Below are 22,494 nucleotides of genomic sequence, written 5' to 3' on the forward strand. Positions count from 1 at the left end.
GAAGGGGAACCTTGGGAGTAAAGGATGGATGGGAGTCACAAACGTGGAGTCATATCCTTTTCTCATATCTTGTTTTTCTTTCCTTCATGTTTCTGGTCCTATCCCTGCTCAGTGTAGGTGTGGCTCTGTTGGAATAATGGTAGGATAAATCCATCTAATTTGATCTGTGTAATTTAAAATCAATGCGAATGAACTTGGTGGTACAATGACAATCAATAGTGTTTTTCATTGGTTCTGTCATCCATATGGAAATGTTAAATAATGGGTTCACCTTTTTGAACCCACGCCCAATATAAACATTGTCTGGCATAATGTTGACTAGTACAGGCTATAATTTCACTGATCGCTTTAGTACTGAAAAACTTAGCACACTGTGTGCCTACCCTCTGTGGGCTCCAATGCAGTCCTATAGGGCAAGTGTTTCAGCCTTCAAAAACTATAATAATTGTCATTTTCCAAACCAGGACGCTTACAGTATAACCATATGTATCTTCATGTGTTCTACTGCAAAAGTGGTTGCAAACAGTACATTGTATTAAACATCATGAGTTTCATAAGCTTTATAATATCCAAATTGCCCAGTTACATGCATAACTGCCTTATTAAACTCATTTTAATCTTTGATATCATGAATGGTCTGCAACAATTTGCTCAGCATAACGTATGAAAGCACATCTGATAATACTGATAGATTTCTGTTTTTGGAAAAAGACATGTATCATCAACTTAGCACACTGCAAAGATTCTCAATACTAAAGCAATCAGTGAAATTATGGCCTATACTAGCAGTCAATGTCCTGCCAGAGAATGTTTTATAATAGGGCCTAGGTAGAAAATAGTGAACCTGTCCTGTATGAAGAAAACAAGGGATAGGTAGGTCACCAGCAGTGGCAGGCAATGTGGTCACATTATATGTAATATTTTGCAAACAGGACACAAAAACGCATGGTTCAAATGCTAGATATTCACCATTTTATTATTACACTCTCTGATTTCCTACATGAATGTGGAGAAATGCAGAGAAAGAAATGATCAGCCATTTGGAGGAATACAAGGTACTGGCATGTGAAGGATAAGTGTTTGAAAGTTCGGAGCTAGACTGGACTATAATTATCGCTTGTCCTGCATACTGACCAATGCCCTATCGTGATGAGTGCATCCTGCTAAACCAAAGGGAGACTTACCAAGACCCTCTCACATGTGAGCTACACATGAGGCGGTATTGGTGGGCTTACTGCCACTACCTTCAGCACCACCTACGCGATAGTTCATCATAACTGCAGCTGGGGACTCACTGATTACTGCAGTCTCCTTTTTATTGCTGGTTCACAGGCAGCCTGCTCGCTTTCTCTCCTGTGAGTGCAACCTGACGCTGTCCCTGGTGCTGAAAATGCCCACTGTGATTTGTCATGGTGAAGGCTGTGGCCACTCTCCCTGTCCTACGCAAAAAAAAAAAAAAAATAATAATAATAATGATAATGATAATAATAATAATCCAGGGCGAATGCACTGTTGATGTCATAATTTCTCATGAATTTCATTATCTTTGGCTTTTTTTTTTTAAGGCCTATCAGACACATTACAAAAGATGTATAGATGCCCAAAATAAGGGTTATTATAGGTTTGTAGCATTCATAGCTTTTTATTTTTATTTCATTTACTTTTTGTTTTCAATGTAAGTATAGTTTTAATTCGTTTTGGTTTTTGCCAGTTTAGTTATTATTGTTTGAAAATGCTTGGTTTTCATTTAGCTTTTTAGTTTCAGTGTTAGTTTTAGTCTTTTTTGTAATATGGGGTGTTTGTCAGGGGTGAGATTCAATAAGGTCAGGGAACGTATTGTGTACTAAAAACTAAAAACTAAATAAAAAAAAAAAAACAGTAAAAATATAACTGTTAGCCTATAAAAAATAGGCAAACAAATCACGATCAATTACTAATCATCAGATCTTGCTGAGAGAAGGGGGAGCAGCACAGCAGGTTCTACGACTGTAAAGGGGGCGCTCTATCGATGGCTGACACTCAGTAGCGGCACTGGACACGCAATGGCTGCTGTGTAGCTTCTCCACCAGGGGACAGGAACTGTTACATTTTCATCCCACTGGTGCAGCAATGTGCTATCAGTTGTTATAATATGAAGAGAGTATGAAAGTACTATGCTCATTTAGAGTAACAACAAAAACCAGCAGTATAGGGCAGTGCATGTCAAGTGTGAACTGTGATTGTGACTATGTTATTCATCCACAAAGTAAAATATCTGAAATTAGATATGAATATCATGATCAAAAAATGAAGTTATTTGCCTTTAAAGGGAGACATTCTCTCTTACTCACACACACAAACCTATCTAGTGAGGGCTTTTCATGCAGTCTTAGCCTAAGGTAATGTATCCACATGGGCCTAGACAAAGAGTTGGCACGGGCTAACCTAAATATTATTTAGTGAGTCATTTATACTAACTTTTGAAGCAAGACAAAAATGTTTTAAAGGTGTTGCTTTCATTCAACAGATTGACAAAGATATCATCCCTCTTATGGAAGACAGGGATCTGGCCCAAACCATGTCCTCATATGGGGATCGACTGGCACTGATGAACTGCTGCAACAAAACAAACACATTTCAGAAACAAAAGATGGGCCTTTGCGAAAAGCTCCGGGCAAAGCTCCAGATGAGAAAGGAAGCTGATGCAAATAAAACTAGAGATCAAATGCCAAACATCAAAACTCCAACCTCGGCAAAGAAATGAGGGAGAGCGAATCACAAAATTGAAATAGGGTGGCTGCACAGCGAGAACAGACAAGTAAAGCAAATGAGAGCAAAACAAGGAGGTGGCACAAGGGCAGGAGTTGTTGGAGAAGAGTGTGGCATGGATTTGGATACTGCCCTAGAAAAAATTGAAGACTTTGTTATTCCCAAAAGGAATATCAACCAAAGGCCATGAAACACACTCCAACACTCCAGGAGTTGCAAAGTGATTGTGCCACAGATAATACAGGAGCAGAAGACAATGATAGAGGTGGAAGAAGATAGGTAAAGGAGATAAATGATGACGATGAAGATGACAACGGAGATAATCCGCAGCTGGATGGTGACGATGCAGCGCAAGAGAGTGAGGATGATTTTGGTCAAGTGAGTGCCGATGATTTTCAAGAAGAGGATAATTTCCTGCCAGATGAGCAAGATGATGACTCCTTATACAATTGCAGGGAAGGTGGCTCACTGGACAACCTGTCGCTGTAACTCATCGACTCCCATGGTGTCACCGGTGCTCACTTCATCACCAATCACTGCTATACTAACATTCCCAAACACAGACTTCTCATCTGAGGTATCTGACTATAAACTTACATTTGATCCTGGCGGAAGTGAACATGCAAGTGATAAAAATGACACAGAGCCATATGTTGAGGTCATTCTCAGCACAGCAGCCACCCACCATGTCACGTGCATCTAGTGATGCACTGCCACCCTCCACATCAAGACCTCCAAAGATAGCAACCATCCACCATGGCAACTGCCTGAATGAAATGATGAATTGATTTTTGGATCCAGTAGTGCTGACACAAACCTTGACGTACGACCACTACCTGATAATACAGAGGAAAATGGCACTGGCTCAGGTGTTGTGAGAGATGTGTGTAGATATTTCTGCCACAAATTTAATGATTTTTGTACAGTAGTGAAAACAACAGTGAAAGCCCCTTTCATCTGGCAGGGCTTCAGCAGTGATCCTTGGAAGGCCAATGGCAGAATTCTTCTTAAAAGGTTATAAGACATGTCAATACGGACCAATCAAGCTGGCTCTCCTTCTCGTGGAGGAGATCTTTTATGGAGCAGTGTGCAGTGACCTGCTGGAAACCTTCATGCAGCTTGTGAGTTGCCAAGATAATGACATGTTCTGGAAGGCTCTCAATGATTTTTCCCTCTTTGATACTGATGAGCTACTGGAGGTCTGGATTATGGACATCGTGGTCAGCTGTGTTTTGCACTCTTACATGTACTTGACTTTGCCCAGAGGTACTAGTTTAACACAGGTTCCATGTAGGATTAAGATATCCTAGACTAAAAGCAGGCCATGTAATGATTTTTGTGTTTGTGTTTGTGTGTGTGTGTGTGTGTGTGTGTGTGTGTCTCTGTGTGTGGGCAGACATGGTATAGGTACATGGTATGGTATACAAACCAGAGACACAAAAAACACCACATTGCTGTAACTTCATTTTTTTTTTCTTCCATAACAGAGTGGCAAAACCAAAACATATTTGTGTGATAAACTGTGTAGTATTACTGAATAGACAATGCATTAACGTGGTTATTGATGCGCTGTTTTTGTAACAATATATTTCAATGTCTCTACTTTTCCTCCTAACATCGCCACTCCATCTTTCTCCTAAAGCTTTTTCAGATGGGATCACTTTTCAGGACACTGTCCAAAGAACATCTGTAATTTTAATGGGCCCTTTTCATGGGATAAGATATCTCTGTAATAAGTATCCAGAATTACATGGATGGGTGTGTTTATTCCATTTATGCCTTGGGATCACACTAAAAATGAACCATGCATCATACAAACTTCTGCAATCAGCATCCTGAAACAGTTTTGCTACAAGAGGAACCAGAGCTGAGACTTCAGGCCCTATTTTAGGCATCTTGTCACATGCCCTACCCCTACTGCTGGTCCCGTCACTGGGGTCATCATTGCACTGCAGCTGTGCTTTGGTCATTGGTTATTTTAAATGATAGTTTCCAAGGTTTGTAAACTTACCAAACATGTCCTGCTGAATGACAGGGAAATGTATATAAAATGATGCACAAGACATTGATATAATTGTCTATATGTTCTAATGGTGCAGGCACAGAATATGGATGTGACATTGTGATACAATATGGAAAAAAAACCTTTTTAACTGCTTAAGATGAAAATTTAAAGGGAAATCAGGGTTTAACTGGTAAAAAAAAAAAAATATATATATATATATATATATAGTAGGACAAGTGTTAACCACTTTTCTAAAAGAATTTATGTTAGAATTACCAACAAGACAGTTCACATGAGATTACTCTCACCTTGTTATATTTACAAGGCATTTTATAGTTGGTAAAAGACACTGTAATCTTTACAAGGGCAGGAATGCAGAGTCTGTAAAAAGCCTGTTAAAAAGGTATCGACACCAGCGCATCTATGTGACTAAAATCGCATAGATGCTCTGGTAATAATTACATTACCCCATCTCCTCATGTAAAACTAATCCGGTCTGAAGTAGGGCTTTAGAAAAATGACAGAGTCCAAGACAATTTTGATTATGGTGGGAACAGGGCCAGCGGCAATCCCAGGGGTGTCAGTACAGACAGGACTAGTTTTACCTAAGGTTATTTTACAGGAGGTAAAAGAGGCCAGGATTTTTACTGGCAAGGGCGCACACAGTCTGTAAAAAATTCTGACACATTCAGATGGGACTAAAATTACAGACATGCTACAGTAATGATGACTTCACCCCACCTCCCACTGTAAAACTAATCCTGTCCAAATAGGGCTTTTCTCTTCCCGTCTTTTCCTTTTTTCTTTCTCTCGGCAGTGTGAACCTGTCCAGGGACTAATTACTGAGAGGAGATGTCGAGCACTGTTGCTGACATACTGGTCTGAAACAGTGTATAAGTGTGTGTGTGCATGTGCGTGTGTGTGTGTGTTGGCAGCAGCACTTAATATCCCACTTTCTAACCTAAGGAAAAAAAAAAACAGCTATATGTACTTTCAGACACAGCAGCATCAGACATACAGAAAGTTACACAAGTACAGAATCAGTGTAGGTGCACGCACGCACGCACACACACACACACACACACACACACACACACACTCACACCATTAAAACCGTACAGCATCCACTATAGCAGCCAGCTTTGTTCCATAATACATAGAACCTGCTTTCATATTTTCCCCGTGCATGCAGTATACATTACAGCAGAGGATAGCTGATGAGGGAATTGTTACAGGATTATTCCAAGGTTGCAGTTTCACATTGGTTGTCTCTACCTTGCTTGCACTGATGTGCACAACAGGGGGGGCTCTCAATAACTAGAGTCCCGTAGAGTGTGAGTGTGTTGGCTGACTGGCGGCGAGGGGTTGCAAACAGACACTGAAAAATAAAAGGGGTTGAAAAAGACGGCAAGAGAGAGATGCAGCAAGAGGCTGACAGGAGGCAGATGCTCACAGTCAATATCACAGGCTCAATTATGGTAGACACCCAAAATATCATTGGAATTGAATGCGATGAATCATGTAAGAAGTACTTACTCTCTCATTAATTTAAACTGATACAAGTAGGCATCCTTTCGCACTGGAACAGGGGCCTCCGTATTGATCCCCTGTCATTCTCCAGCCTTCAGCTGATGCCATGCCATCATTTATAGACAAGCAACTCAGCTTAACACACCCTGAGGCTGCTATTACATTCAGCGTAAGACTATCAATGATTAAAATGAACCAAGGTTGGGATATTGATTGAAATAAGGAAACTCAAACAATCCTTTGTTTTAGATAAATACAGACTCTGTACCTTTAGTGTTTGGCTTTGTTTTTGCACCATAGGCAATACACTCAGTGAGCACTTGAGCAGAGCCAGTAAGAGACACTCCTTTGAAAGCCAGCGCATCATTCAAAACATGATAGAATAACAGAAGGCAAAGTGTGCCAGAACAGCGGCGCTGCTCATTAACCAGCCATAGAAAACACTCCGGTTAGGTTGAAATTGCTATCAGGACCAGAAGTTGATACAAGATTATTATAATTTAGCCAGAGCAAATAAGCACCTACACAGCAAATAATTTAAAGAAAACAAAGTAGGATGAGAAGACATTACGTCTCATCAAAAATACCCAGAAAGGCATGTCACAAGGAGGCAAGATTTGATAGAATATTGTTATAGGCGTTCAAATTGCCAATCAAGGGGAGCAATTTAGTTGGGTGTCATTCGAGCGGAAATTGGTGCATCTCCTGATGTGTCAGCTAACAGGTGCAGGATCGACATAATGTAAATGTTCAGAGTGACAAACGCTGCTGAAGAAAAAAAAAAAACAGAGAGAGAGAGAGAGAGAGAGAGAGAGAGAGAGAGAAAAGAAAAAAAAAAACAGAGAGAGAGAGAGAGAGAGAGAGAGCGAATACATTCCATTTCTCTTCTCGACAGCCTGTAATATGGATGGGGATGTGAGCTCATTTCCTCCAGTCTGGAGCTAAACAAAGTAAGACTATTAGAACATTTTTTATCTCCTATAGGTCAGCCAGTTTAGGGGCCATGACAGAAAGTGAGGGAGATGGATGGAGGGAGGGAGGAAGAGAGCAGGGGAAGGAAGGCAAGAATAACCTCTCCACACCACACCACCCACCCACACACACACACACATGCGCACCCAGTAGCCACACAGAGAGGGGAGTATTGAGTTGTGTATAATAAGGTTAGCAGCCAGTGACCCTGATTGGCTCGCCGGAGTTACACTTGGGAGGCCGGGGCTAGAAGTCAGGCTGGAGGAGTACCAGGAGAGGGAGAGCCAGGCTGGAGGACTGGAGTGAGAGACAGGAGCCGTGGTGATTGAAGGAATGAGGTGTGTGTGTGTTTGCGTGTGTTGGAGTGTGTCAGGATCAAGGCCCTGAGGGTATATGTGAACCATGTACATCATCTTGAAAATGCACCACATGTTTAAATGAGTGTGAAAAACGCTATACAAAGTCTTGGCAGAATGTTTTAAAGATAAAACATCTGTGTGTTTCTTCAAGTTTGTCTGTATTTTTGATTGACAGGTGATGTCTGGGAAATGCCAAATCATGTGGGCAGTGCTATGGCGTTTGGATTTTCCGTTCATGGAGTGTGATTTCCTTTAGATGGCGCTGTTTACCCATAGCGGCTACCACTTCAGCTAACTACCCAGTTCTTTTTCTGCTAATTCGTGACAAAACAGCCATGTAAAGTGCATCACCTCCTGTTTGCATGAGGATTTTCCCTTATAATTGCTATTATACGGACTTTATATACTTTAATCTTGTGGTGCTGCTTAATGCCCGCATGCTGCAAATTTAGCTACGATCACATACGATGCACCTTTGTGCGAAGCTCTGCTCTTTTGTCAGTTGTTTTCGACGGTTTTGTCACAGCAGCCTGCATCTCCTCCAGCCGTGCACTGTGTTCCTGATGCGGAGCGTTTTTTGGCTGCTTCCCTGGGCGCATCAAGTTGAACAGTCTCGACTTTCGCCACGTTGCGTTACACATCAGCAGTGCCTGCAGCTACCTACACTTCCCCAATGACTAAATGTTGAGCTATCCTCTCCTTCAAGCGCACACACACACAGCAATCAGCTTTCCCTCATCCATTTTTTATTTTCAACAACATTATAATCCCATTAGCTAAATTACAATTACATAGCAACAAGAATGACGTCATGCTTTTACTGCGATCAGTATGCCTTGGCTCTGTGTTTGCAACACTTCAGTGTGTTATACGTGATACTATATATTGCTGCATTATGTTGTAAGGATGGTTTGTATTGTCTCCTTTTACTCGATTGGTATGTGCTGCAGTCCCCGCATAAAGTTTTCCATTTCACTGTGCACTTGTGTGAGATGGAACAACAGTTTAGTTGAATTGAGCTGAAATGGAGCAAACATGCCCGTTTGCATCTATTATATGTTTTCTTGTGTGTGTGCGCTTGTGTGTGTTTGTCTGTGTGTGTGTGTGTGTGTGCGTGTGTGTGTTCATGCAAGTGTATCATGAGTGCACCGGTGTGTTTGTGTGTGCTGATAGCAGCAGGGAGGGTGGAGAGGCTGAGAGGCGATGAGAGGACCACCGCCAGTGAGTGTCTGACTTAACAGAGATAAGAGGTAGGGTCAGCCAGAACACCCGGGCTCCGGTAGGGAGTGGAAATGGCCGCTGAGCAGTCCCTGACCCTGGATCAGAGTCGGGGAGCCGGTGAGAAATGAGACGTGACTAATGGAGAGACTACAGACTGACCCCTGATCAGCAGAGAGCAGAGAAAGAGGAGGGGGAAGGGAGGGAGGGAGGGGGAAGGGGAGGAAGAAAGAACGTGAGCTGAATGAGGTGAGGCAGATTGAGCCTTAGAAGTGGGGCGGAAGGTGTGTGTGTGTGTGTGCGTGTGCGTGTGTGTGTGTGTGTGTAGCACACTGGATATCATCTAAGATAAAGTAGCAGTTGATAAAATGTTTGTTTGCGTGTGTGTGTTTTAAGAGAGTGGAGTGCAGGGATCCCAGATGTCTCAAAGCCCCTGCAGTGAGAGATACAGCAACAGTTTATATTCTCGCACAGGAGAAGAGACAACAGGAAAAGTAAGAATGGATTCACAGAGGCGGGGCTGAGTGGGGAAAAAACATGCCAGCATAGTACAGCCTGGCTCTCCATTGCTGGATTCCCATTCAAAAATGTGTTCTATTGTTTAATCATGATATCAAGTTTTCTGGTCGGCCATGATGTGAGCTGTGTTGACTCAACACAACTGCACTTTGATAGGATGCAGCCCTGATTGATTCTGGTAAAACTGAGCAATTTACAACACAACACGATAAGAATAAGGCAATCTAAGAACGCATCTGAGTGTAACACACTGTAACACAGCACAGCGTTGCATTATGTAACATAATGGACTGTAACAAAATGTAATGCAACATTACCTGATGTAACATCAAAATATAACGTAATGGAACTATCTGCAATGATATAAACATAAACAACACAGAAAATGAATATGGAGTCATTCATGTGTTCCCAGGTTCCCCAGATTTACATGGCACATAATGGGAACATGACAAAAGGGTTCTATGTTCCTAAGATCCTATGTTCCAGGGGTCCTAAATGGTTCGAGTTAAAAGATGCCTTTCCACTATTATGCCAAACATAGACAAGCTTGTGTGTGCCAAGGCCAATTGCGTTTCCATTGTCACTTCCGGTCCTTTGATCGTGCCTCGGTGGGGCTGTGGCGGGGCCAGTTTCCAAGTGCTAATGGCTCATTGAATACCCATGCGGCCGGGAGACAGTTGCAGCTGATAAGCAGAGATGTCTGCACAGCAGCTCATTTCTCATCAACCCGCTTTTATTGCATAAGAATAACGGATAAACCAAAAATGGGCAGCAGCCAACGGTATTGGTCAAATGAGGACATTGGGGCTCTGCTCAGCACACAAAGTGGTGTCCAAAGGAAAAAATTCCAACTCGATGGGATAGTGTCCTGGGATCTTGTCCCACAATCACTAGAAAGACAACCCAGGACACCATGGTCGTGTCGCCAGTGGCAGATTCAATTGGTGAATTCTTTGGCATTCATTTAGTTTACTCACTAAATAGTGAAAGTGATTCAACTGAACACATCTCAGCCTAGGGTTAGGGTTCTGTTATGGATTGCTCAATGGTGCTAATTGTGATTCCAGTATGTCTATTTTAAGTAACAGGAGCCTGACAAGTCTGGTTATGTTTTCTGTCCTGTCCTGTTGTTACTCAATAGTACATCTAACACTCTTGGGCGCTGTTAGACCAAGGCGGCATGTTATGGGTGGGCCATTGGAACAGTAGCAGGAACGCGAATGGCTTTTTGCTCTCGCAGCTTGAGGCCATGGGCCATTAACACTGTCTGGCTCCAATATAGCTCTGGCTTGCAATGGCGCAATAGTGGAAAGACGGCTAATGTCTGTCAACAGAATATTGAACTGGGGAACATAGGACCTTAGGTACATTGATACGTTCCTCACAACAGAACGTAACAGCACATCGGAACAAAACAATGGAAGACAACACCAGAAAAGATGATGCAATGTAACATGACCCAATGGAAGACAACATAATGTGATGCAAAGTAACGCAACATAACAGCGACGCAATATAGCACAATGCGATGTAGTGCAATGCAACCTAAACGCAGCAGCACAATACAATATAACATGCAATGCAACATCACAGCACAACACAAATATAACAAAAAAGCAACAAAATCCATCTCAACATGCAATGTAACAACACAACATGGTGAAACAAAACATAATGGAACACAGCAGAAATTAACAAGTCATCAGCACAATGTAACAAAACGGATTGCAACTCAGTATAATGCAATACATTGCAACACAGCATAATGCAATGTAATGCCACATCACACAGCACAACTCTGTAACATAGTGATGCAATATGTAACACAAAGCAATGCGACACATCACAACACAAAGCAGCATTACCCAGTTCAGAGTCACGCAATGCCGTGCAATGTAACAACGCAACACACCACCATGTAGCGCGACACAACATAGCGCATGATGCATATCATATGGTCAGTGTTACAAAGCTGCAACAAAAGTGAGCCTGCAAAAAAAAAAAAAAAAAAAAAAAAAAAAAAACATAATGGAATGTGATGCAGGGTAATATAATAACCCAACACAACCGCAGACCATAACACTTCTAGACAATACATAAATCTTAAGGGCTGAAATTACTCCTGAATTGGTTTCTCACTCACTCTCTCTCTCTCTCTCTCACACACACACAGAGACACGCGCACACACACACAAATAAATTCCTACCCTGTCACGGACAAGACAACAAAATAATAGAACTATGTACATAAATCAAACCCGGCTCAACAGGCAACCTATCCCAAAAAAGTAAACAGTAATGTCCGAGGTAATGTGGGTGCAGCAGTGCATTGAGAGGCAAACAGTAAATACGGCAGAATATATTACACAGCAGCCTCGTAATAAACTAATTACCCTGGGACTAAATTAGAGCTTAATACACTGCAAGACATTCGTTAACGGATTAATTGAACGGACCGGGCTTTGTCCTCGGTGTGTTGCCATGACCGATGCTGGTATGAGGATGACAATAACAAGCCAGGGGTGGAATTAGTATCGGCCATTTGGATGGGGTTGAATAGGTGGGCTTTAAAATGTAGGCTAATCCATTATAAATTACTGATTACCTGCATGCAATTGTAATCATTAATGCACTGCATCACTGCGGCTCTGTAATGAAGTGTGACTTCTTTCAATTATTTCTCAATTACTTTTGCCACCAGATCTATAGAATAGAAAATTAAATGGATAATTTATTTCAATTCACAGCCTGCAGTTTTAATAGTTTGTCATCTATAACCATTATCAACTATTATTTCAACACGTGTAAAACTATGTTTCTGTTTAAAATCTCACCCCACCCAGTATGTGAAACCAATACTGAATCACAGAGGCACATCTCAGCACTGGAGAAGTCTCTGTAATTTGATTAGTATAGCTAACATTTTTTTGGATTTAGATTACTGTAATCCCATTACATGTAATATGTTAACTCTCCAACCCTGAATGCTACTTTAGCGGCTGTAAATGATGAACCCCAGGTTGAATTTTATGCCTGCCTTTGAGGAGGGTCTTTTTAGACTCATTCACCCTCATTTTCTACCTTCTTTCATCCACTTCAATCTCTTTTCTGCCCTCGCTGTCTCCTCAGAATGAAATGCCATTCTGCATTAAGCGGGGAATTGGTGAGACTGATGGTTTTTGAGGGTTCGGGGAGACGGCTTAGTTGAGAGTGAAAGAATGTGTGATTGTGCGTGTGTGATTATTCTTGTGTGTGTGTGTGCGTGTGTGTTTCTGCAAAGGTGACAGAGGAGGAGGAGGGAGAGAGAGAGAGAGAGAGAGAGAGAGAGAGAGAGAGAGCTTGTCAGGCAGCACAGGTCATGAAAAATGCATGGAGGTTGCAGTGTCAGTTTGCTGGAGCGAAAGCTGCAGAGAAAGAGCACAGACAGGGTTTTCTGAACTCTGAAACTCTCCTTGTCTGCACTCTCACTCACCCGGCCAGGCTGTGCCTTTCATACGCTGCGGCTCACTTCATTAGTCCTGCTCGGCTCACAGCCTTTACTTTACATCTGCTCTCCTCAGCTTTTACTGTGCTGTGTACGCTCACTGTAAATACACTTTACGCCTCCCCTATGACTTTGATTGTTATGCTGCAGAATACATACTGTACAGTACATATCTATTTCTAAACTAAAGCAGTAGAGTTTTTTTTTTTTTTGTTCTGGTGGTGTTACTATGAAATACTGCACAAATTTCAGGGCGCTGTCCTGACGTCAGATTGGCTGATTGCCTCATCACTGACACAATCCAGGTGTGTTCAGCCTTGTCCTTTCAGAACTGATAACGGTATAATGCCAAACTTTCCTGTCATTAGTGAATAAATAGTCATTTCGCCATCGCTGAACTGTTTTTTGTACTTTTTTCTGCTTTATATAACAGTGTGTGGGCTACTGGAGTTTGGCTAGTGTTACTATGTAAAGCTGTGATGACGCAGAGGACCCTGTGATTTCTTTAATTTTGGGGGATAAAAAAGAAAGAATCCAGGCGGTTTTCTGGGTTAACCATTTAAATGCATTCTCAAAGGGAACTGTGGAGCTGTTCTGTTAAAGGGGCAAAATCCTGTTCTGATACCACATGGGACATTTTCTGCCAAGGCTGTATTTCTTCTACTTCTTCTTTTTCTTTTTTTTTTTCTTTTTACAGAAAAAAAAACAATATATTGGAATCTTTAATACTTTCTAAATATTTCAGTTTTCAAGGTGGGAGCCTTGATCCTCCTGCATCATATGCCGCTGAATCTGTAAAAGTTTTGTTAATCACTGCTTTGACCTTGATGAAACTCTGATTCCATTTTCACTTTGTAGAAATAATTTATAACACTAAACAAGATTACTGAAATCTCTGCTTATTGGCTTGAATTGTTTTTGTTACCTGGCAACAACACCGAACGTTTCATCAGGTGTTGGCTTGGACCCAATCAGCTATGGAAGAGTGCAGGTCAACAGTCCTTCCTTCAATAATTATAGTCTTATAAATAAATACTGTTGGAAAGTTTTAAGCAAGAAATGGGGAGGTCCAGTCTTCATCCCGCAGAGCCAAAAGTCAGATTTTCTGTTTCTACTTCAATTAAACCTGGAACACTGCCTCTGGCACAAATAAACAAGGAAAGGGCTTAACCTTGAGAGGGTTACACAGTGAACAATACTGTTTTTTTCCCAGGGTCACAGATATATGCCTGTGCTTAGTAAATCAGACTGGAAACGTCTGAATCAGTGATGATCGTGTTCATGTTGGAGATCAGCGGTGTAAGCAATGTGAAATCAGTCAAAGTTCCTGAACACATTCAGAGTTTCTCTAGAGCTAAAAGTCACTGTCGAGAAAGTGACGTTTTATTCAAGAGAAAGATTTAAACAAGCTGATTTACATCGGAGAAGGTGAACCACTCTCATGGCAGAACTGGCCGAGAAACGCTGACTCCACCATTTGTGTGGGTGGGTATTTTTTTTTGCACTGTTGCAATCCAATATTTGTAAGAGGTCAAAGGTCAGGTTCAGCAGTCCTGGAGCTGCTAGGCACTGACATCCATGTTAACACGGGGATGAGCATGTTTCATCACCAAAATGACCAAATCAGCACGGCATGCCATTCATCAACTATATTGGAAAACTGCCTAATAGCACTGGTCCAAAAACAAAAGCCTCTTTGCATGTCATGGTCATGTTTACCTCAATCAAATGCAAATCTCATTATTTTACCCACAGAATAGATGTTTCCAAGTATGGCAATGTAATTCAATACTTATTTCCAACTACGAGTTGGAGCGAGTTGCCTTGCGTGTCTCTAGCCATGCAAGCATACATGCCTGCCTGCGTGCATATACATGTTTACACACCACTCCCTATCTCTATTTTCCCACTGTTTTTCAAAGATGGCGCTTGCCTTCAGAAGTCCCAGAATGCCTTGCCTGGCTGGCTTATCTCTGAGGCAACATGAAGAAACATCATGCTAATTCCCCAGCTGATAAATTGAAAAGATTGCAAACACGCTCTCTCCTCCTTTTCTCTGTCAATCCAATCTTTCAGATGTCTAACCTTGTTTTGTCGCAAATTGCAAACGTCAGAAGTTTTTTTTTTTTTTTTTTGCAAAATGTTATTAGTTGTTTTCAAACTCTAAAACACTGAAACTTGCAGGAAAAACAAGGTTGCAGAAGGTTCCACTTTCTATTTCCTGTCCTACAAACAAACAAAAAAAAAAAACATAAGAAATAAGAAGAAGAAAAAAAAGCAATTTCAAGAAACAGGCTGCCTCTGTATCTGTCATCTTAGTTTACATTAAGTAGGCTTTACGCGGGTGTTGCGATAGCACAGCTTAATGGACTTTGTGTGTTAAACATCATCAATGAATGGAGCTGCACAATGAATAATTGACTGCCTTGCTGTTGAGACACTGGAGGCTTTCATTCAGTCTTCTGTTTTAACATACAGTTAAATCCACGCATAGCGAGAGCCAGAGCTAAAATCACAGTTTCTACATGGACATCTGGCAAAGGAAATTACTGTAAGCATAGTGTGCATCAATCAAAGACCTGCTATCTTGTATAAGCTACAAATCAAGTGTAGCTGAATTTCACTATTCTATCTTTATGCTGGCTGCCAACCTACTTTCTCCGACCTTTGGCAGCAGGCGAGCGTGGCAAGAAATCAACATATTTCCGCATATCAGAAACATCATCTGTACGGGTTGTCTTAAGTTGATTCCCGCTCTGCTCTGGGTGTACTTGGCCGAGGCGAGAGAAGAGACTGGCAAGGAGTCAATGCATCTCCGCATGCACTACATATGTCACAAAGAAAGCTTTAAACCGTGTCGTGCTGTATACATATGCATGTCTTGGGTCTTTGCACTGAAACTGCTTTATTGTAAGACATTACTTCAGAGCGCCTCAGTATCGAATATGTAACAGAGTAGAGGCCAAGGTACATTTTCTCAACTTTCTCTATGAAATCTTCAGCAATGGTGACACTTGGATGAACTGATATCATGGTTTGGAATGGCTTAGTGATTAAAGAAACCACGTCTGAACAGATGCAGACATTTTTGAAAATGCAATCATTCCTAAGTAAATGTCCAAATGAACAAGTCTCCAGTGCATGAGCACAAAGTTGTATGTGCACGGAGTCGCTGAGGAGTGATTGAAGTAGACTGTTGACATCACTGAGTTACAAATCCAAGTACAAATATGGTTAAAAAAAAAATCATAATAATGTCCAAAATTGTGCAGAACTGTGCAAATCCTGTGATGAAGAACATCTTCCACAAAAAAATTCAGTTTTTGTGTGAAGGCCAAAGGAAAAGGAAGAGTTTCTTTAAATTAGAGATAAAGTTAAAACCACAGATTGAAGTCAAAGACAAGTTAAAAACATGCTTTTCAAAAAGGAGTTCAATAACAGGTGCAGTTTCCTTTTCTGCACCATACATCATTCTCATCTGTAGAAATTTTCACTTCCTCCTCCTATATTTTCATGGTGGTACATGTGAATGCCCTAAACCACACATGCATTACACCACACGATTTATTTCACCAGCACAAACCTCCAGTGTGGCACCTTAGTAAATAATGACAGACACACTTTGTCTTGTTTGTGCATGAGAAAAAAAAAAAAAATCAGGCCCTGAATCCCTACCAGTTCCATGGATGCTACCATGTTGCTGCCTGACATTTGACCTTTGTGTTAGGGGCCAAGACAAAGTAAAGTAGGGACATTTACAAAGAAGCCCATTGTAAATTTTTCTCCATCTTTAACATCCGTTTGAGGAAGTAATTAATTTGCCTTTGTTTAGTTTAGTGAACAGGGTCACTGTAGTGGGTTCAAATGTGCTTGACTTATCCCTAAAAGTAGTTTTCATCTGTCCAGGAGGTTAAAGTGAACAGAGGCACCACATCTCTGCCAACCTTTCATCGAGCACTTTCATCCCTTTTTATGCACTCTGAGTCGAGCAGTTCTCTTTATACCTGGATAGCACATCTTATTATTTCCAACTCTCCAAACCAGTTTCCAAACCATGTCTTTCCTCCTTCTATATGTCTTTAGTCTGCAGTCTGCCATCTACCAATCTGTCAGCCTGACTATCAGTTGTTTTTGCTCTCCGTCTGTCTGCCTGCCTACCTCGCTCTCTCCACTTTCTTTCTTGCAGTGGAATCGTCTGCTTGCCCTGTGCCTAGTTTGCCTGACTTGCATTGTGTCTGTTATACTCACTGTCTTTACCCATAGTCTTTGACAGCCACACCTGTCTGGCGAGTACTAAGCAGTGTTTCTCCAGTCTGTCTCTGTTTGCGTGCTCTGCAGTCTACGGGTCTGTTAGGCTGGTCGGCTGTGGCGTTGAACCATGTGTCTGAAAATCGATGCGACACATACAGACCCTCGGTGCCTCGACCTTGTCTGGTGCAGTGAAGTCATCTCCACAAAGCTCTCGACTGCCCTGCTTTGCTTTGCCCTGTGCTGCTCTGGTAAGTACATTTCTTAAAAAAAAAAAAAAAAAAGCAGACATAGAGCCATAGAGGGCCAATTAGTTAACAAACTTTCCACCATGGTTTGGACCAAAGAAAATAAATTGTAGTAAAGTAGAGGTAAACCTGCCTTAACTTGTTTTTTTCACAGTTTTACTTGGAATACAGTTTGCCACCTTCTAGGGCATAAATCAATCTGTCAAAAATGCATAATGCACATCTTCCTAAGTTGTGTCAAACTGTTGTCAGTTATATGGTAATAGGATCATGGAGAGGAGTGCATTTCTGAAAATATTTGATCTTTCTTTATACTGCTGGTTGTTTTTGCTTTATGATGATCACCAATGAGAGCTCATAGTTTTCCTTTCTTTTGATTTACCACCGTATCACCTCAAGTAGCATTAACTCCTCCACAGGTAACAAACTGCTGCATTCCCAGACTGTAATAGTAAAATACTCCATAAATATATACTGAAAGAAAATAATGAAGTATTTATAGAGGTCCCACTAGTACAGCACTTCTAGTCTGCCAGTAGGAGGATTTGTGCGGGGGAAAAAATGAATCCTGTTCTCTTTTCAAATGTCAGAAGCTGCATGCAATGGTTTGGCAGCTTCTGGTTATTGGAAAGACAAGTTCTTGATAACAACACACCAATTTAGCTCAGCTCTACCAGCTTCCAGAAAGAAAAGCTATTGCAGTGACTGCAGTACTCTGCAGGCAGGTTGTTCCACAGTACCTGGACCCTCACTGAGAAACCCAGGCCAGCTTTTGTTGTTTCCAGCCAACTAAAAGTGCCCTGCCCACGGGTCTCAAAAGCGATTTAGCTCAAAGGGGATTAAAAGGTCAGAGATTTAGCTAGGTGCTAGTCCAATACTACTCTTGTAGGTCACTGTTCAGTAAACCTTAAAATCAATTTTAAAATTTACTGTCCAACAGCATAAAGAAGCTAAAATAGGGCTATTATGGTCACTAAGTGTAATTTCCCTTTAAGTAGCTTAAAAAAATATTTTTGCCCCTATTATATGACAATGTCAAACACATATTCTCTATTGGGTCTGTGCTATGAATATGTGTGTGAATGTGCTTGTGGGACTGTCTGCCCTGTGATGGACTGGCAAATGGTTCAGAGTGTTCCCTAGCCCTCTGACCAATGAGCACTGGGAAAGGCTCCAGCCCCTCCCGCGATCCTACCCAGGATAAGCAGTTTGAAAATGAATGAATGAATGAATGAATGAATATTCTGCATCTGCTGGTTGCAACGCTTCATTGAAGCTACATCACACTTATACTGAGTGAAATATTCAAACCCAAGATGCTACGGTTTTATGGCTGCATCATTACATCAAATAGATAATATGTAGATGTCTTGTGCACCATTTTGTACACATTTCACAGTAATTCAGCAGGGCATGTTTGGTATCTTTAGAAACCTTGAGATCTCCACTAGAATTCAAAATAAAGTTCTGCAGATCTGAACAAAGCTCGACTACGCAGCAATGACAAAGCCATCCATGGGAGCAGCGGAGATGAAGAGGTTCGAGAGAGAATTTTGACTGAGATGGGAGCAAAAATTGCAGCAGTTCATATCAAGTATCAATCAAGTATCACTGTTTTCTTGCATTATTCAACTTGCATATGTTATCTAGAGCATCCTTTGACTAGTTAGGTTATGATTGCTAGCTTTTATGGGAACATATAGCTGGGTGTCACTTGAAATATATTGTGTCAAGGATGTGACTCAAAGGAAGCGTATATAAAGAACAGTAAGGGCCCTAGACTAGAACCTTGGGGAACACCGGATGTAAGATGCTTATAGAACAAAAACACGTTTCCCTTAACTCTTATTTACCCTTTTTATCCATCCTTTCTAATTTGATAAATCATAATTTGTATCATCATTAGTAATACAAATCACTGGTTACACTAAAAAAAAGCACCCATCTGTGTGCCCGGTATTATCTCGCATAGATCTTCTGTTTATTTCTGAAATGTTTAGTCAACTTGTGCTGTCTGTCTGAGCCTGGCTAGTGCTGTCTGCCCGGTTAGCCGGTGTTGCCCGGTGTTGAAGTGTGTGCGTCCTAATCGCAGTGACACATACAGCCTCTCAGAGCCTTGACCTTGTCTGAGGCAACCAAATCAGCTCTGTATGCAGAGAAAGTTACTAACAACAGCCCTCTGCCTTGCTCAGCACCATATGGCTCCTAAAACTGTTCTACCTACTGTTCTTCCTTTTTAAAGTTGATTACAGTAGAGATTTTGTCCAGCCCAACAGTGATGTAACAGCAAATATTATGTGGGGAACCATGACCTCCAGTCAGTGATCATAACGTGGCATCATATTCACTCTAAGTAAAATATAGTTTGAGAAAAAAAGATTAATGTATGCTTCTTTCAACTTAAAAGATCAATTTGCTGATTTAGACAATTTACCTCATATTGATTTATAGCTTGAAAGAGTGGGTAAACTGGGTTTAGTATAGTGACATATATACTTTCTTAATAATCAGTTTATCTGAGTGCAATTCCATCTCTCTGGCTCCCTATTTGATTATCTGCCTTGATCTCTTGAATGGATAAAGCAGTCAAATTTGCTTGCCAGTTGACATTAATAACTAGACCATATGTGATATGTATGTATGTAACAGCTTGTAGCCTTTTACTTACATACATAGAGGCTCTACATATCCATATGATTCATTGTAAAAAGCCTGAACATGTCTTGTCTCACAATCATCAAATTAGTTAGCTGTATACAGTATATTACCACACATAACTGTAACATGGCAGTTCATGTAAAAAAAAAAAAAAATAAACAACATATCCAGAATTAAGTTTTCCTGTTGTTTGGATTATGTTACTTTCTGTGAAAAAAATTGCAGCTAAAATATTTTTTAAAAAATGTCCTAATAATACAAGTTTTATTTCCTTTGATTTATTAAAAATGCAGCAAAGAATGCATTTGATTAGTAAAAAATAAATAAATAATGAAAGACTCTGATTAGACTGTGACGAAGTCTGAGAGCACCAAGGTGTCGAGGAGTGAAGCGTCTCGCCTGCAAATATTTGACCTGACCTCTTGAAGAACACGGTGCTTTGGAAACTGCACCAAAAAAACATCTGTAGTCCAACTTAATCCTGAAAACATCTTTGTTACCTTTGGCAGCGAGGAAGTGGCAGTCTGGAGTGTAATGCCATGATCCTGCACTATCATCTGATTTTCTTTGTAAACCGCTCTAGACCAAAGATTGCCTTAGTGCTAAGATGCTTTTGGGAAGCTGGGCTCAGCTCTGCTTAGTACCAGATGACTCTTCAAGCCCCATGCTGCTTCCAATACCCCAGCACTGCCTGCAGCTGAGCCATAAGCGAGATTGAGACAGAAAGCAAAGGAGAGGGAGAGAGAGATGAAGAGGCCAAGAGAGGTGGCAAGGAGGGGAAAAAAAGATGAGCATGACGATGGCAAGAGAGGCGGGGGGCTAGATGAGCGCTGCTCTGAAGAGATGAAAGGATGACGGGAAGTGGGAGAGTGACAGGAGGCGATGGAGGGGTGAGGGTGTGTATGTGTGTGTTTGTGTGGGGGTCTCGAAGATGACTAGTTTGTCTACTCAGGTTTGTTCTCCTCTGTCAGCTCTCCCGAGCATCTGTCCATCCTGCTGAGAGAGGGGGAGAGACATGAAAGTATGAGGATAGCTTGCCGGCCAGCAAGAGGAAAGGTGAAGTGAACTCCTGCAGGGATGGAGGGGAGCAAAGGAGGGAGGCAGGCAGGGGGCTGAAGGTGGTGAAAATAGCCTGAGCTGAGCCATAAGCTGAATTCCAAATGCCGCATTTGCTTTTTTAGTGGTCCATCAGTCATCACTAGTCAGCTAGAAACACAGAGAAATCAGACTTTCAGTGTTAGAAAATCCATTATGGACACAATTCTGGAATTGATTGATCTAGCCTGGTGCAATCAAAGTGTATTTAACAGTATTTGATTCTAAAAAATAGCTTCTTCTTTTCAGATAACATCTGACATGTCTGGCAGAGTCCCACATTAAGTTGTGTATGCAGTATGGGTGACAAACAAGAGGGAAAAACTCAGCTCAGAACCTTACAAAAATTGATTTGCAACCCCAGTGTGCAGCTTGAACATGTCTCCTCTTCATCACGGAGGTGGATTTAATAGTAAAAAGCACAACAAAACAGTCTCCCAAGATTTCAGGAAATTTTGCCACTGCATGAATTCCCGAAACAACCCCACAAACGCAGATTGCACAGCGTGGACACGAATAGTGTTGCATAACATTTCTCTAACATGACAGGATGACTCAAATATAGCATGAAATGGCAGTGCCGCTTTTATCATGTGAAAAGATCAGGTAACGGTTGAGTTTAGCCAAGGAAACATCTTTGATAAAGGTTAGGCTTAGGGATGCACAACTGACACTTTGGATAAAGTTGGGCTGCTTAAAAAAAAAAAAAACTGTTCATGGTTAAATAGAGGAAACTTAAGCTCAAACAGAAAATTCACACCATTAAAATTCTTCATGAGTTGGGAATGAAACTTGAGTTGTCAGAGATTAACTCAAGTGTATACAACATCCACCTCCCTGACCTCCAAAGCCGTGCCGGAGGAAGGGTTTTGTTTCAGACGGGGATGAAGAATACTCAAGAGGCCCCAGCAAAACATGGTTTTTTTTTTACAATAAGAATAATAATGTCCTAGTGGCTGTAAATCCAGGTCTATTTTAACACAGTCATGAACTAGTGACAATTTAAAGCCTGCAACTTTGATTATTAAGCAACATATTCCTGCAAAATATAGCAAGGTGATGTAAATCTATATAAAGAGAGGGTCACAGAGGTAGACCTCTAACTTCCACATACTGGAGAGAAACATCAGAATGATCTCAATATTCAACCTCAACACTCAGTCAAGCACAGAGACACCAGCTTCCAACCACGGGAACCCAAACAATTCAAAACAATCTGAAACATGGAAGGCCTGCCTAACACACGGCAATACAGATGCACACACAACTGAAACAGTACTGATTCTTATGAGTTGTTTGATCTCATCCCGGTGCAGCAGAAGATTTAACCCAACACACAAAGGTTCACAGAGATAAAGCAACATTGTTCCATGTTGTCCTCAGTGGTGAAAGCAGATTGAAGTTCTT

General features: G+C 41.2%; 1 long non-coding RNA gene across 1 annotated transcript in view; it reads right to left on the bottom strand.

The window, feature by feature from the left end:
• The window catches only part of LOC115362273 (uncharacterized), a 113,084-nt gene that overhangs the window by 90,478 nt on the left and 112 nt on the right, over positions 1 to 22,494 (bottom strand). The gene's annotated exons all lie outside the window — the stretch shown is intronic.

Source organism: Myripristis murdjan, chromosome 7, assembly GCF_902150065.1.
Source record: "Myripristis murdjan chromosome 7, fMyrMur1.1, whole genome shotgun sequence".
NCBI classification, from domain to species: domain Eukaryota; kingdom Metazoa; phylum Chordata; class Actinopteri; order Holocentriformes; family Holocentridae; genus Myripristis; species Myripristis murdjan.